The following is a 15,245-nucleotide window of genomic DNA, read 5'->3' as shown; positions in this document are numbered from 1 at the left end:
CCTTTTGCTATTGTTAACTGTTTTTTAATACTCCAAAATTAGTCTTTTCAGAATTAGTCAATATTTATTTAGCAATATGTTTAACAATTAACAATTATTTTGTTCTAAAGCACTCTTTTTTCTTCCTCATTCAATCTTCTTTTTCCTAAAGTAGATACTTATTCTTTGCAGTTCTTTCTGTAAGAGCTCATGAATGATGAGCTTTCTCAATCTATTGGTCTGAAAATGTCTTTAATTTTAATAATTTTTATTTTGAAATAATTTTGACCTCACAGAAAAGTTGCAAGACTAGTATAGAGAATTTTTTATTTCCTGAACAATTTGAAAGTAAATAGCTGGCATAATACCCCATCACCCTGAGTATGTTGGAATAGGGCATCGCAAAATATGGCATGCTGCCAGTCAGAATGGCTATTAAGAAGTAAAAAAATAACAGATACTGGAGAGGTTATGGAGAAAAGGGAACACTTATACACTACTGGTGGGAATGTAAATTAGTTCAACCATTATGGACAGCAGTGCAGTGATTCCTCAAAGAGTCAACAGAACTACCATTTAACTCAGGAATCCCATTATTGGGGTATATCCCCAAAGGAATAGAAATCATTCTACCATAAAGACACATGCACGTATATGTTCATTGCAGCACTATTCACAATAGCAAAGATATGGAATTAACCTACATGTCCATCAATGACAGATTGGATAAGGAAAATATGGTACATATACACCATGGAATACTATGCAGCCATAAAAAAGAACAAGATCATGTCCTTTGCGGGAACATGGATGGAACTGGAGGCCATTATCCTTAGCAAACTAATGCAGGAACAGAAAACCAAAAGCCACATGTTCTCACTTAAAAGTGGAAGCTAAATGATGAGAACACATGGACACAAAGAGGGGAACAACAGACACTTGGAGCCTGCTTGAGGGTGGAGGGTGGGAGGAGGGAGATGATCAGAAAAAATATCTAGTGGGTACTAGGCTTAGTACCTGGATGACAAAATAGTCTGTACAAAAAATGTCTGTGGCACAACTTTGCCTACATAACAAACCTGCACATGTACCCCTGAACCTAAAATAAAAGCAAATATATATATATATATGTATGTTGTGTGTGTGTGTGTGTGTGTGTGTGTGTGTGTGTGTATCATGCTGGCCAAATCCAGCATACTACTTGTTTATGTAAATAAAGTTTCATTACTTCCCTAACTTGAGCCTGGAATCACTCATTATTCCAATTAGTGCTGTGTTCATCGATTTTAAAGTGTTACTGTCTCAGGCTTTCTCAGTGGACAGTGCTAGGGAATACATGTGTACACACACAAGTGCATTTTTTATTTCTCTCTCTCTTTACATCTATATATCTATATACATATAAAATGATGAGTTTATACTGATACCTCCAGTTCCAAGCCAACACTACAAAGTTAATTCTGGTTTTTTTCCTTTGCATATTTGTAACTCCTTTCTCCAATAGTGAGAAATCTGCCTTCCATTATCCTCAATATATTTACTTATTGGGTCAGTTCCTTCTACATAACTGTGTTGGAGTCTATATAACTGTGCAATATCCTGTGTTGGTTACATACCAATCTCCTGTTGCTACCACCATATCCCCACGCAGCCACCCTCCTCACATTGCTCAGGCATTCCTGGAACTAACCCAACTTGAACATAATGTTATATATAAACAATATATAAATAATATATATTATTATGTTGTATGTAATATATATTATATATAAATAATATACATAATAAACATTATGTTTATGAATAAACATAAACAGGGAATAAACATTCCCTGGGAAAGGCTGACATTTTAAAGCATCTTTTAATGCCACTGAACGGAAGGCTGGTCAGTGGCTGGGAATAAGTGCCATATGCTCAATCCATGTGTTTTCCACAGCGTAACCAGGAACACCTTGAAGAAAGCAGTAGCGTCCTTCCTCCTTGCAGCCTCAAATTCAGAGTATTTGGACGTTGCATCTATCATCCGCCAAAAAGTGCAATCTTGTGAGCTATTCCACACACAATCAGGTAGTAGATATCTCAAAGCCCTTACATACAAAAAAAAATTGCTCTGAGGAAGAGATTTGGAAGATCTTTTCTGTTTCTAAAAATCAGTCATAAGCCCAAATTAAAATAAATTAAATCCCCATCCTACGTATCAACTTCTTCCCTAAATCCCATAATCTCTTAGTCATTTAAAGACATGAACATGAAAGAAATTTCAGTATAAATGACTCCCTTTTTATAGTAGGCAATGTAGCTAACTTAAAACAATTTTTTTATATATAGCAGGAGGTGAGAACATTATTCCAGTTATCTTTTCCTGCTTAACAATCCTTCCCCAAATTTAGTGGTATTATCCCTCAAGATTCTGGGGGTTGACTGGGCTAAACTAGACAATTCTTTCTCAAGAATTGAGAAAATTGTAATCAGACTGTGGCTGAGGCTGGAGGCATCTCGAAGCCTACTTACTCACACATCTGGTACCCAGCCTAGGATAACTCAAAAAACTGGGGGCTGGACCCTCTGGAGCTCCTCTGGTATCTCTATCAATACGTGGGCTCACCACATGGTTTCTCCAGCATGGTGGCTTCAGAGTAGGTGAACTTTCAACTTGGTGACTCAGCTCCTAAGGCATGTTGAGAGAGAGCAAGAGAGAGTCGAAAGCTCTATTACTTTTTATGACTTGGCCCTTAGAAGTTATAGTTTCACTTCTCAAGCATTCTATTGATTAGAAGTGAGTCACAGCCTGAACAACATAGCTAGACCCTGCCTAACAAAAAACATTTTTAAAAAATTAACTGAGCATGGTGGTGTGCACCTGTAGTCCTAGCTACTTAACAGGCTGAGGCAGGAGGATCACTTGAGGCCAGGAGTTCAAGGCTGCAGTGAGCTATGATCGCACCACTGCACTCGAGAGAGAGACCCCCATCTCTAAAAAAATGAAGTGAGTCACTAAGTCAAGTTCATAGTCAGGGAGAAGAGAAACAGATTCCACATCCTCACTGGAGGGGTGTTTAAGAATTTGCAGACATTTGCCTCTCTGTTCCGAGATGGCTGAATAGGAACAGCTACAGTCTGCAGCATCCAGCGTGATAAACACAGAAGATGGTGATTTCTGCATTTCCAGCTGAGGTACGTAGTTCATCTCACTGGGACTGGTTGGACAGTGGGTGCAGCCCACGGAGGGCAAGCCAAAGCAGGGTGGGGCATCACCTCACCAGGGAAGCACAAGGGGTTGGGGGATTTCCCTTTCACAGGCAAGGGAAGCCATGACAGACTGTACCTAGATAATCAGGACGCTCGCACCCAAATACTGTGCATTTCCAACGGTGTTAGCAAATGGAACACCAGGAGAGTATATCCCGCACCTGACTCGACAGGTCACATGCCCACAGAGCCTTGCTCACTGCTACTGCAGAGACTGAGATCAACCTGCGAGGCAGCAGCCTAGCAGGGGGAGGGACGTCCATCATTGCTGAGGCTTGAGTAGGTAAACAAAATGGCCAGGAATCTCAAACTGGGCAGAGCCCACCACAGCTCTGCAAGGTCTGCTGCCTCCATAGACCCCACCTCCGGGCAGGGCATAGCTGAACAAAAGGCAGCAGAAACTTTTGCAGACTTAAACGTCCCTGTCTGACAGCTCTGAAGAGAGCAGTGCTTTTCCCAGCATGTTGTTTGAGCTCTGAGAACGGACAGACTGCCTCTTCAAGTGGGTCCCTGACCCTCGTATAGCCTAACTGGGAGACACCTCCCAGTATGGGCTGACTGACACCACATACAGGCGGGTGCCGTATGTAGAAAGTTAAAACTGGATCCCTTCCTTACACCTTATACAAAAGTTAATTCAAGATGGATTAAAGACTTAAATGTTAGACCTAAAACCACAAAAACCCTAGAAGAAAACCTAGGCAATACCATTCAGGACATAGGCATGGGCAAGGACTTCATGTCTAAAACACCAAAAGCAATGGCAACAAAAGCCAAAATAGACAAATGGGATCTAATTAAACTAAAGAACTTCTGCACAGCAAAAGAAACCACCATCAGAATGAGCAGGCAACCTACAGAATGGGAGAAAATTTTTGTAATCTACCCATCTGACACAGGGCTAGTAATAAGAATCTACAAAGAACTCAAACAAATTTACAAGAAAAACACAAACAACCCCATCAAAAAGTGGGCAAAGATATGAACAGACACTTCTCAAAAGAAGACATTTATGCAGCCAACAGACAATTGAAAAAATGCTCATCATCACTGGTCATCAGAGAAACACAAATCAAAACCACAATGAGATACCATCTCACACCAGTTAGAATGGCGATCATTAAAAAGGCAAGAAACAACAGTTGCTGGAGAGGATGTGGAGAAATAGGAAAGCTTTTACACTTCTGGTGGGAGTGTAAATTAGTTCAACCATTGTGGAAGTCAGTGTGGCGATTCCTCGGGGATCTAGAACTAGAAATACCATTTGACCCAGCCATCCCATTACTGTGTATATACCCAAAGGATTATAAATCATGCTACTATAAAGACACATGCACACGTGTGTTTATTGTGGCACTATTCACAATAGCAAAAACTTGGAACCAACCCAAATGTCCATCAATGATAGACTGGATTAAGAAAATGTGGCACATATATACCATGGAGTACTATGCAGCCATAAAAAAGGATGAGTTTATGTCCTTTTCAGGGACATGGATGAAGCTGGAAACCATCATTCTGAGCAAACTATCACAAGGACAGAAAACCAAACACCGCATGTTGTCACTCATAGGTGGGAATTGAACAATGAGAACACTTGGACACAGGGTGGGGAACATCACAAGTGGGGACCTGTCGTGGGGTGGGGGGCAGGGGGAGGGATAGTATTAGGAGAACTATCTAATGTAAATGATGAGTTAATGGGTTCAGCAAACCAACATGGCACATGTATACCTATGTAACAAACCTGCATGTTGTGCACATGTACCCTAGAACTTAAAGTATAATAAAATAATAATAATAATAATAATTTGCAGACATTTTTCTTTTCATTTTTTATTTTTTTGAGACAGGGTCTCACTTTCTTGCCCAGGCTGGAGTGCAGTGACTCAATCATGGCTCACTGCAGCCACTACCTCCTGTGCTCAAGTAATCCTCCCATCTCAGCCCTGAGTAGCTGAGACTATAGGCACATGCCAGCACACTTGGTTAATTTTTAAATTTTTTTTATAAAGATGGAGTCTTGCTGTGTTGCCTAGGCTGGTCTTGAACTCCTGGGCTCAAGTGATCCTCCTGCTTCAGTGCAGACATTTTTTAAACCACATATACTCCAAGTCTTTTCCTTTGGATTTGAAAAGTGATTGCGCTTCCTTTGTTTCTTGGCAGGTGTTGCATCCTGGCCAAGTGATCTGAGTTTCCACACATATTCTAGAAAACAGTAGTTAATTACAAGAGCTAACATTTATTGAGGGCTTGCTAAATGTCAATCATTATTCTAAGTCCCTAAGTTCTCTATCCTGTTTGAATTGTATTTCACTTGATATCTAAATAAAATGTCCGGAATCCCCATTCAGTGCGCTGTGGAAAGGCCCAGAGCTCTCTGCAATATCGGTTTTCAGGGGCCTACATTTTTCCAGAGAAAGTGCGCAACTAAATCTGCTTCATGGCTCCTGCCTCTGTGGTCCTGTTTTCACACTGCTTCTACTCTAGAAATACTACCCCCATTTCTTACCCCCAAATTATCACTAACATACTTACTGAAAATTAATTACATCTCAATGTAGAAATCAACTCCCAGGTCAAAGTTCACACATAACTATTTCTAGGAATTAATTTATCAGGCAATTCCTGCCCAAACCATTTAACAGTTAACATGGAAAGGTCCTCTCCGACTCCCTCGCTTGAGATCAGAAGTCACAAGTTGGTGGCCACCAAACTGAAGCCTGCCTGAGACCTGCTTTTGAAAAATTCAGATTAGATGCTAACATTTTAAAAGTGAGTCTTCATATAAAACCTCAGATTTACAGCTTATTTGGGGAAAAACAAACAAACAAAAAAACAGATGGTTTGCCATCAGCTGCAACCAAGGGTCCTGGCTCCAGTTCAGTAAAATTTCCATTTGGCTCACTTTGCTCATTGGCATCCCAGCCCCTCTAGACATTTGGGTTTGCAACGCCTTGCCCTAAGATCCGCCTCTTCTGATCACCCCCTTCCCCATGTTCCCAGGCCCCTACTGCTTCTCTTTAAGCCACCTATACAAACTCAAAATCCCTCACTTCATTATACTAAATAATTTAACTTTCTTTAAGTATCTTGCATACACATCTAGTTACCTAGCCCAGGTTTGACCGCAAACTTTTCCCTTAAAGAGCGAGAGAGTAAATAGTTTAGGTTATGTAGGCCATATGGTCTCTGTTGCAACTACTCAATTCTGCCATCCAAGACCAGAAGCAGCTGTTAGGGAAATATAATTAAAAGCCAAATCTCCTGCTGACCCGGAAAACCTCTACACAAGGCAGAAGAGAAAGAAAATAGTATATTATTGAATAAGCATTAAACCAGAATGTGATGCTTATCACAGGTAATCCACTAAAAAGATTTCAAAGATAGAAAGAAATCTCACCTTTTTACGTAGTCCAGTAGATACACCCCATTACACACATGTTCTCAGTTGATAACTAGCCCTCAAGTAAGAGGATTTGACAATACCATTTGTCACACATAGGTCATCCTAAACCACCCAGTAATTGGGATGGCCATCTGTGTTAGCTAATTGTCTTTATCCAAAGAAATAATAAAATTTCTCATAGTTCTATGACAAGTAGGTAGTTATGATTTGGAGCCAGATGCCAGCTGAAGTCAGGCTCCTGCCCTCCCGTGGAAACCGGGAGATGGGGCACCATCCTCCTTGATGATTACATTTCAAAGAGATGGCTCCCAGGTCCTTGAGAAAACACTCCTGGGTTGTAAAACTGGCAAGAGGCTTTAAAAAAAAAAATGCCTTCAAAAGAGATTTTTATACATCTCAAAAGGGCAGAAAGAAAATTAACAATTACAAATTTTCAAAAATAAAAATGGGAGGAGAGTTTCCTCTTGTGCACCTGAGAGAATTAGATTTTTAATTTTGATTCATATTCCCCCATATGCAGCCATAGAATGTACATAAACAAGTGAGTATGGCTGTACTTCAGTACAACTCTGTTATGGACACAGAAATTAAATTTCCTTTTTTTCTTTTCTTTTCTTTTTCTTTTTCTTTTTTCTTTTTTTTGTTTTTTGTTTTTTGTTTTTTGAGGCAGAGTCTCACTCTGTCACCCAGGTTGGAGTACAGTGGCACCATCTTGGCTCACTGCAACCTCCGCCTCCCGGGTTCAAGAAATTCTCCTGTCTCAGCCTCCCAAGTAGCTGGGACCACAGGCTCATGCTACCACATCCAGCTAATTTTTGTATTTTTAGTAGAGATGGGGTTTTTGCCATGTTGGCCAGGCTGGTCTCATACTCCTGAACTCAGGTGATCTGCCTGCCTCAGCCTCCCAAAGTGCTAGGATTACAGGTGTGAGCCACCACGCCTGGCCTGGCCTTTTATCTATCAGAATATAGATTCAACAAAGTCCCTATAACTAAACAGAAACACAGTCATCTGTCCATCTGTGCAGTTTAGGAAGGCAGCAAAAAACTGTATTTTTATAAGCCAATTCAGTGTCCTACAAAGACAATCTCATCATAGCAATATTAAAGTTTTTTAAAAATCTATTTTTTTAAGATCAGATTTTTTTGGAGGAAACAAAAAACTCACAACCCAAAGGATGGGATTTTACATCTTAGGACATCTCCCACATAATAAGTCTATAGATTATAAATCATTTTCAAATTTTACATGTATTTAGGAGAGGGACATTAATCAATCCCCATTTCTATTTTAACAGGGGGGCAAGGTAGGGGAGAGGGAAAAACAGTTTGGTATCTATTTGGAGGGAGAGTAGACATGAAGAGGGCAAACCCTAGCTTCTCATTATCTACAATCAATGTTTTTTTTTTTTTCTTAAAAAAAAGCTTTCAATCTCTCTTTAAAAGCCTACTTCTTAGCTACTAGCCAGTCCACCCTAATTATTTAAATTCATTTGGTACACACTTTTGTTCACTGGGCAAATTATATTCATTATGCCCACTGCTGCAGCACGCATAAACCAACACCCCTGCATGGCTGAGCAGGGCCTAATCTAGGACTGACAGGAGAAGTGCTTGCAAACCAAGATCAAGGTGTCATTTCTCTGCTAATACTGTCTACCAAGCTGATCCCTACAAAAACGCACATAAAAGCAGGCAAGTTTAGCTACTGTGTTGCAAGAGAAACCAGGACCTTGTTAAATAGTTCTCTCCATTACCATTTATTCTCTCAAGGGAGACTTAAAAAAAAGAAAAGAAAAAGAAAAAACAACCCATTGGTCTGGCCACCTCATAAATCCAACAACCATTGGTGTGTCATTTCAGTGGAGAAGGAAACTTGGGGGGAAAAAACCATCGAGGTTGTGAGAAAGGCTCCCAATTTAACTGTCCCTGTCCCTATTTATCCACCTTTATTCACCACCCAAGACCATCCATTACCCTAGAGCACCCTGATCTATAAAAGGGGTCAAACCATTAGGAGTAGGCAAGGAGTGAGAACCAAAAGACATCAAGAAACCGATTTGCTTGAGAAAAGCAGCGATTCTGCCTTTCACACCTCTCCATGGCTGAGAGAAAATGCCCAAGAGATCATCTATGTGACTTAGAGACTGCTTTTTGGGAGGTTAAGAGTAGCATGAAGAGCTTAAGATGACGACAAGAGTCTAAATTTTTAAAGTTTCAAGGTTTCAACAGAATGTGGATATATTCGAACTTTCAAAAAGGACAGTGTTTAGAAAGGGTAAAACCAGGACACACAAACATTGGGAATTATCATGACCCCCAAGTGCTTCTGGCTCCGGGAAATAACCATTCTTGTGTTTGCTGGAGGTCGCACAATTTTCCCCTATTACCTGGTACAAAATGACTCATTACCTCCCAAAAGCTTCTTTTCAAACCACAATTTTCCCATTTATCTTGGTCCAATGCAGTCTTATTCTCTGTGGCCTATAGACTCACTCCGAACTACCCCCTTGGAGGGTAAAAAAAAAAAAAAAAAAAAAAAGAATGAAAGAATTCCCTATAGGCTGGCCCCTAAAACTCAGAATTAAATAACAGGAGGGGCTGGGAGCCTCCTGAAGACTAAAAAACTTGAGGCTAAATCTACCTTTCCAAGAGTGAAAAATTTATTTAGATGTTTGAGAATTCATATATGCCACAATAGGATAAAAAATAAAAGGTAGAAATCTCACACTTTTCCTTATACTTCCTTCCCCTACTGTCCAACCAGATTCCAGACCTTATCTCACTGTCATTACCATTTCCACTAAATGGAGGCTCCTAGGTATTAATCACTCTGGCAACTGCATGGTGACATAACGCACCACAACTTTTCCACTAAAAAGCTGTAGTCTCTTTCTCTCTGGCTATATTGGCGATTCTCCAGTTACTTCAATACTTTAAAGGCTGCAGCAGCATGCAAAAGAATTTCACTTAAAAAAAAAAAAAGAAAGGTAAGAAAAGTCTCCAGGAGATGGTGAGTTTTATTTTGTCTTGTCTGGATAGAAGTTTGATTTGCTCTCGAACGTTCCAGGGTGGAGAGAAACTAGGAGAAAGCACAGGATGTCTAGGTCCACTCGGTGTAATCTTCTCCCTTGTTTTCATCTTCACCAGAAACGGAGACAGCAGCATACTTGCTTGCAGAACTGAACTTGGAAGCTGGATTTTCCTCAGGTTTCTTTGGCTCAGGTGCAGATCTGGAGTCTTGATCCTTTTTGCCATCTTTCCTATCTGACTCCTTTCAGTGGTCTTTGTTCCCTCCATCTCCTGGACCACAGCTAGAGTTCCCAGTTTGACCTTTTGGGACTTTCATCCCATCCACTTTATTTTCATCTTTCTTTGCTGGTCCTTCCTCAGATGATCGAGCTGGAGCTACTTTTCCCCCACCACTTGTAGGGGATTGCTGCTCTGTGTCTGAGCTCTGAGATGGAGCAGGAGGGTTAGAACTTCACTTCACCGAAGCATTCTCCTTTGGTGGAGGGGCTGGCATTACCTTTGGGTCTGCTAGGATCAGGTTTGAGACGTTTAGAAGTTGGAGAGTGACAATCTTCCTCCTTATTGAGTGTTTCATTTTCTAGAGACTTCTCACTCTCTCTCCTTCGTGCATTTCTGCTGGATGTGGCGGAGGTCTCAGTCTGCGATGACTCACTTCCTGTCCGCGACCGTTCCATTCTTGAGTTTCTTCACTTTGCCAGCTTGGGTGTCTCTCCCGAGGCCGTCGTTCTAGTTATGGCTCATCCAGCTGACGCTGCAACTTCTCTTGTTCTGTAGCATTTCTTCTACTTCTCTTTCTCTAGCAGCTGTGTCAACGGGCTTTGCCCCTCCAAAGATAGAAGCAGCTCGACTGGACTGGGAGGTACTAGCAGAGGAATCATCTTCCTTGGGAGTACTCCAAAGCTTTAGATTCAGTTTGGGTCTTTGCGGGGACCTCTATCATCACACCTATAATCATCCCAAGTGTAATCATCTCTGGAGCTCCACGACCGATCATCCTGTCTGTTGTATCGGTCTTCAGAGCGGTCCCTGCCTCCTCTGTAGTCATTATCCCTGCGGTACCCACTACCAAATGCTCTTCTGCCATTGCCTATCTGGGAATCATAGCCTCTATCATAGTGTCTGCTGCCTGGGTCATCATAGCAATCCTGGCCGCCATATCGATCCATATCCCAGCGTGGGCCATCCTGATACCCCTCCCGATACCCATCGCGATACCGGTCTGAATCATAACGATCTTGATACTTGTCTCCAAAGCAATCATCACCTCTTCTAGGCGAGTAGTCATCCAAGCTGTCTGTGACAGGACGAGCCCTCCAGTCTGAATTTGTTTTGTCAAAATCCCGATTTCTCTCATGGCCAAAAGAACGATCGTCCCTGTCTTTATCCTGTGCTTGATCAGCAACGTCCACTCGAATTCTCCTGTTACCTAGAGATTCTTTATTGAGACTCAGGGCACTGAACAGGGAATCCAGGTCGTCAAATTCAGCATAACCAAAACCTTTCAACCTCTCTAGATTGCTGGGTTCACGTGGTAAACGCACTGCACTGATATTTAATCCTCTAAATAATTCCTTAATTGACTCTTCTGTCACGTCATAGGGTAGGTTCCCTAGAAAAGCAGTGTAGGGTGGCGATTTGGGAAGACCGCTCCGGTCGATAATGGGTTCCCTAGCAGCCCGTGGAGCAGTGGGAAGGATGGAACGGTCAACTGGGGGCGCCCTATACACATCGTCATCGTTACTGTGCCAAACTGAAACATCTCCTTCCAGGTCATCCGTTTCATCAACCCAGCTGACTGGTTTGGATACATAGCTACTTCCTCCACCGGTCCGCCATCCTCAGCCAGAAAGTCTGTTAGGGAGATAGTCTTCCCCTTCTTATTCTTCTTTTTCGCTGAGGCAGCCATGTTGGGAGAGGGAAAGAGAACGCAAAGGGAAATCTAATGTCTTAACAACTTGACAGAATAATTCACTGCAAGTCTGTTGATCTTAACCCAGCTGGAAACATTTCCTAGGTGTGTCCTTTTCTCACTTTGCTTATGTATATTCATGGTTCTGTTATAGTCATAATGGGTGTGTATGTTCAATTTGGTATTCTTCCTTTTATGTAACATGATTTATCCAAATATTTTCTATTTCCTATAGCACCTTTATATTCATCATTTTTAGTATATCACTAGAGTATATCATTTTGATATGCCATAGTTAGCTTCTTTCTATATATCTGTACTGTTGGGCTCTTAGCTTTATTCCAATGTTTGCCATCATAAAATAAACATTTTATATATATATACTTTTTATTAAACATCATTTCCTCAGGATAAATTCTATTACTTGGTCAGGGGTTAGGCATACTTATGATTCTTTCAATAAAGTACCATTTTGCCCTTCAGGAAGACTGAATCAATTTACACTGCTTTCATTAATGCATGAGCATATCTGCTTCCCAAAGCCTTGCAGGCTTTGGCTTTTACAACTTTTTAAAAGTTTTTCTAAATTTTTTTAAGGCACAAAATGAAACTTCACCATAGGTTTAATTTGCAGTTATTTTACCAACAAGGTTGACTGAATAGTTTTAAAATTATGATTTACTGACAGTGTTTCTTGTTGTATGAACTGTTTTTTAATCATTTGTTTAATAGACAGTTGGTACTTTTACCTATTTATATGCACTCTTTATATTTTTTAGTTATTGAACTTTGTCTTCATTTGCAAACTTTTTCTCCAGTCTTCTGAATTTTTAAATTTCAGCTTTATTGGTATTCATTCCACCAAAGATAAAGCTATCTAAGTAATGAACCTGTCCATCTTTTTTTCATTTATATTCCATCGACAGTCAAAAAGTGATTTCCCCCAGTGCTAGTCTTTTATATATGTGTATTTGTTTTTTTTAAATGTATTTAACTCCCAATCTACCTGGATTTTTTTTTCAGAGTGTAGTGCAAAGTGTGGGTCTTTTAAATATTCTCATTATTGATATTCCTGTACACCAAGTGTTTCAAATTTGTTACCAGTACATTAAATGTCTGCTAGGACAAATTCTTCTCATCACTCTTTTTGAATCTGAAATACTCTTTGATGTACTTGCTCATTTATTTTCTCCACATACAATAAAAATTATATTAATTTTATAAAGCATCTTGCTTCTAATTGGTGACTTGTATCTAATTCTAATTTAGAATTAATTAAATCTAACCCTGAATCCTCTATGCACTGTGGTGAGTTGAGGCTGAGTTGCGTCCTTGGTAAGGCTCAGCCTGCATTGATTTTACTCCTGCTTCTTCAGGATTTTCAGCAGAAATCCTAGTGTATTCTCCATGCTCTTCCACCTGGTGGGCCAAGAATTCTAATCTTTGTCTTTACAAGACTGCCGAAGGCTCTGTTCTGCTTCAGAGGTTTTCTGCTTCTCTTTTTAGACTCCAGCCTCATGCACCCCTGTAATTTAACAGATGTTCTGTGGAGACCTTCCAAATCTCCTCCCATATCCCTCCTGGCCTCTGCCTCCCAGCAGTGGTCTTCCTTGGGTGCAAGGCCTGGGGTTATCATTTCCTTCCCAAGAATCAGCAGATGACCCCTGGGCACAGTGGCTGCAGAACTCAGCTCTCCCTAGCTGTGATTCTCCCTCTCTGGAGTTTTGGCTCCTTCAGTTATTGCTAACTCAGAAGCCCTTTTCTGCCTTAAAATAGACGCCTCCTCTATTTTGTTCTAATTTTCTGCTTATTTTAGGTGGGAACACACTCTGTCACTAGCTAATTCATCCCACTTGGAAACATAGGTTTATTTCACCTTAAACATTTTTCTTCTACCTTCTTTTATTTTAAAACCAAAAAATCTTATTTCTGTTTGACATATTCCTCAGAAAAGCCTACCCTGACTTCTCAGACTCAGTTAAGCAGTACATTTTATATCACTCTCTACCTCTTTTTAAATATTTATTGCAATTTTAATTACTTAATTCTGTAATTTATTTTTTAATTATTTTATTTTATTTATTTTATTTTATTTTATTTGAGACAGAGTCTTGCTCTGTCACCCAGGCTGGAGTGCAATGGTGTGATCTTGGCTCATTGCAACCTCCGCCTCCCAGGTTCAAGCGATTCTCCTGCCTCAGCCTCCTGAGTAGCTGAGATTACAGACACCACTACGCCCGGGAATTTTTTGTATTTTTCATAGAGATGGGGTTTCACCATGTTGACCAGGCTGGTCTCGAACTCCTGACCTCAAGTGATCCACCCGCCTTGCCTCCCAAAGTGCTGGGATTACAGGCATAAGCCACTGCGAACTGTAATTTATTTATTTATTTTTAGAGACGGTGTCTCACTCTGTTGCCCAGGCTGGAGTAGAGTGGTGCAATCACGGCTCACTGCAGCCTTGCTCAACCTCCTGAGCTCAAGCAATCCTCCCACCTCAGCCTCCTAAGTAGCTGGGACTGCAGGCATGCACCACCACGCTCAGGTAACTTTTGTATTTTTTGTAGAGACAGTGTTCTGCCATGTTGCCCAGGCTGGTCTCAAACTCCTGGGCTCAAGTGATCTACCTGTCCACTCCTCCCAAAATGATGGGATTACAGGTGTGAACCACTATGCCCAGCCTGTAATTTATTTATATAATGTCAACACGTCCTGTTGGTTCTGTTTCTCTAGAGAACCCTGACCAATACAATTATTTAGTATCAGGCCAAGTTAAAGGTTTTTTTTGTTTTGTTTTTATTTTTTATTATACTTTAAGTTCTAGGGTACATGGGCACAGTGTGCAGGTTTGATACATAGGTATATACGTGCCATGTTGGTTTGCTGAACCCATCAATTCCTCATTTACATTAGGTATTTCTCCTAATGCTATCTCTCCCCCAGCCTCCCACCACCTGACAGGCCCCGGTGTGTGATGTTCCCCACCCTGTGTCCAGGTGTTCTCATTGTTCAATTCCCATCTATGAGTGAGAACATGCGGTGCTTGATTTTCTATCCTTGTGATAGTTTGCTCAGAATGATGGTTTCCAGCTTCATCCACATCCCTGCAAAGGACATGAACTCATCCTTTTTTATGGCTGCATAGTACTCCATGGTGTATAAGTGCCACATTTTCTTAATCCAGTCTATCATTGATGGACATTTGGGTTGGTTCCAAGTCTTTGCTATTGTGAATAGTGCCACAATAAACATACGTGTGCATGATTTACAATCCTTTGGGTATATACCCAGTAATGGGATCGCTGGGTCAAATGGTATTTCTAGTTCTAGACCCTTGAGGAACCGTCACACTGTCTTCCACAATGGTTGAATTCGTTTACACTCCCACCAACAGTGTAAAAGCGTTCCTATTTCTCCACATCCTCTCCAGCATCTGTTGTTTACTGCCTTCTTAATGATCGCCATTCTAACTGGTGTGAGATGGTATCTCACTGTGGTTTTGATTTGGATTTCTCTGATGACCGGTGATGATGAGCATTTTTTCATTTGTCTGTTGGCTGCATTAATGTCTTCTTTTGAGAAGTGTCTGTTCATATCCTTTGCCCACTTTTTGATGGGGTTGTTTTTTTCTTGTAAATTTGTTTGAGTTCTTTGTAGATTCTGGATA

The 15,245-nt window shown here is 40.8% G+C and overlaps 1 pseudogene; it reads right to left on the bottom strand.

Annotated features, from left to right (window-relative positions):
* Window positions 1–6,666: 6,666 nt before the first annotated feature.
* Window positions 6,667–14,816, bottom strand: LOC100978074 (eukaryotic translation initiation factor 4B-like; annotated as a pseudogene).
* Between the last annotated feature and the right edge of the window lie 429 nt (window positions 14,817–15,245).

Source organism: Pan paniscus, chromosome 2 (assembly GCF_029289425.2).
Source record: "Pan paniscus chromosome 2, NHGRI_mPanPan1-v2.0_pri, whole genome shotgun sequence".
Lineage (NCBI taxonomy): Eukaryota > Metazoa > Chordata > Mammalia > Primates > Hominidae > Pan > Pan paniscus.
Note: the sequence above shows the minus strand (reverse complement) of the source record. Positions and strands in the feature narration are given on the sequence as shown.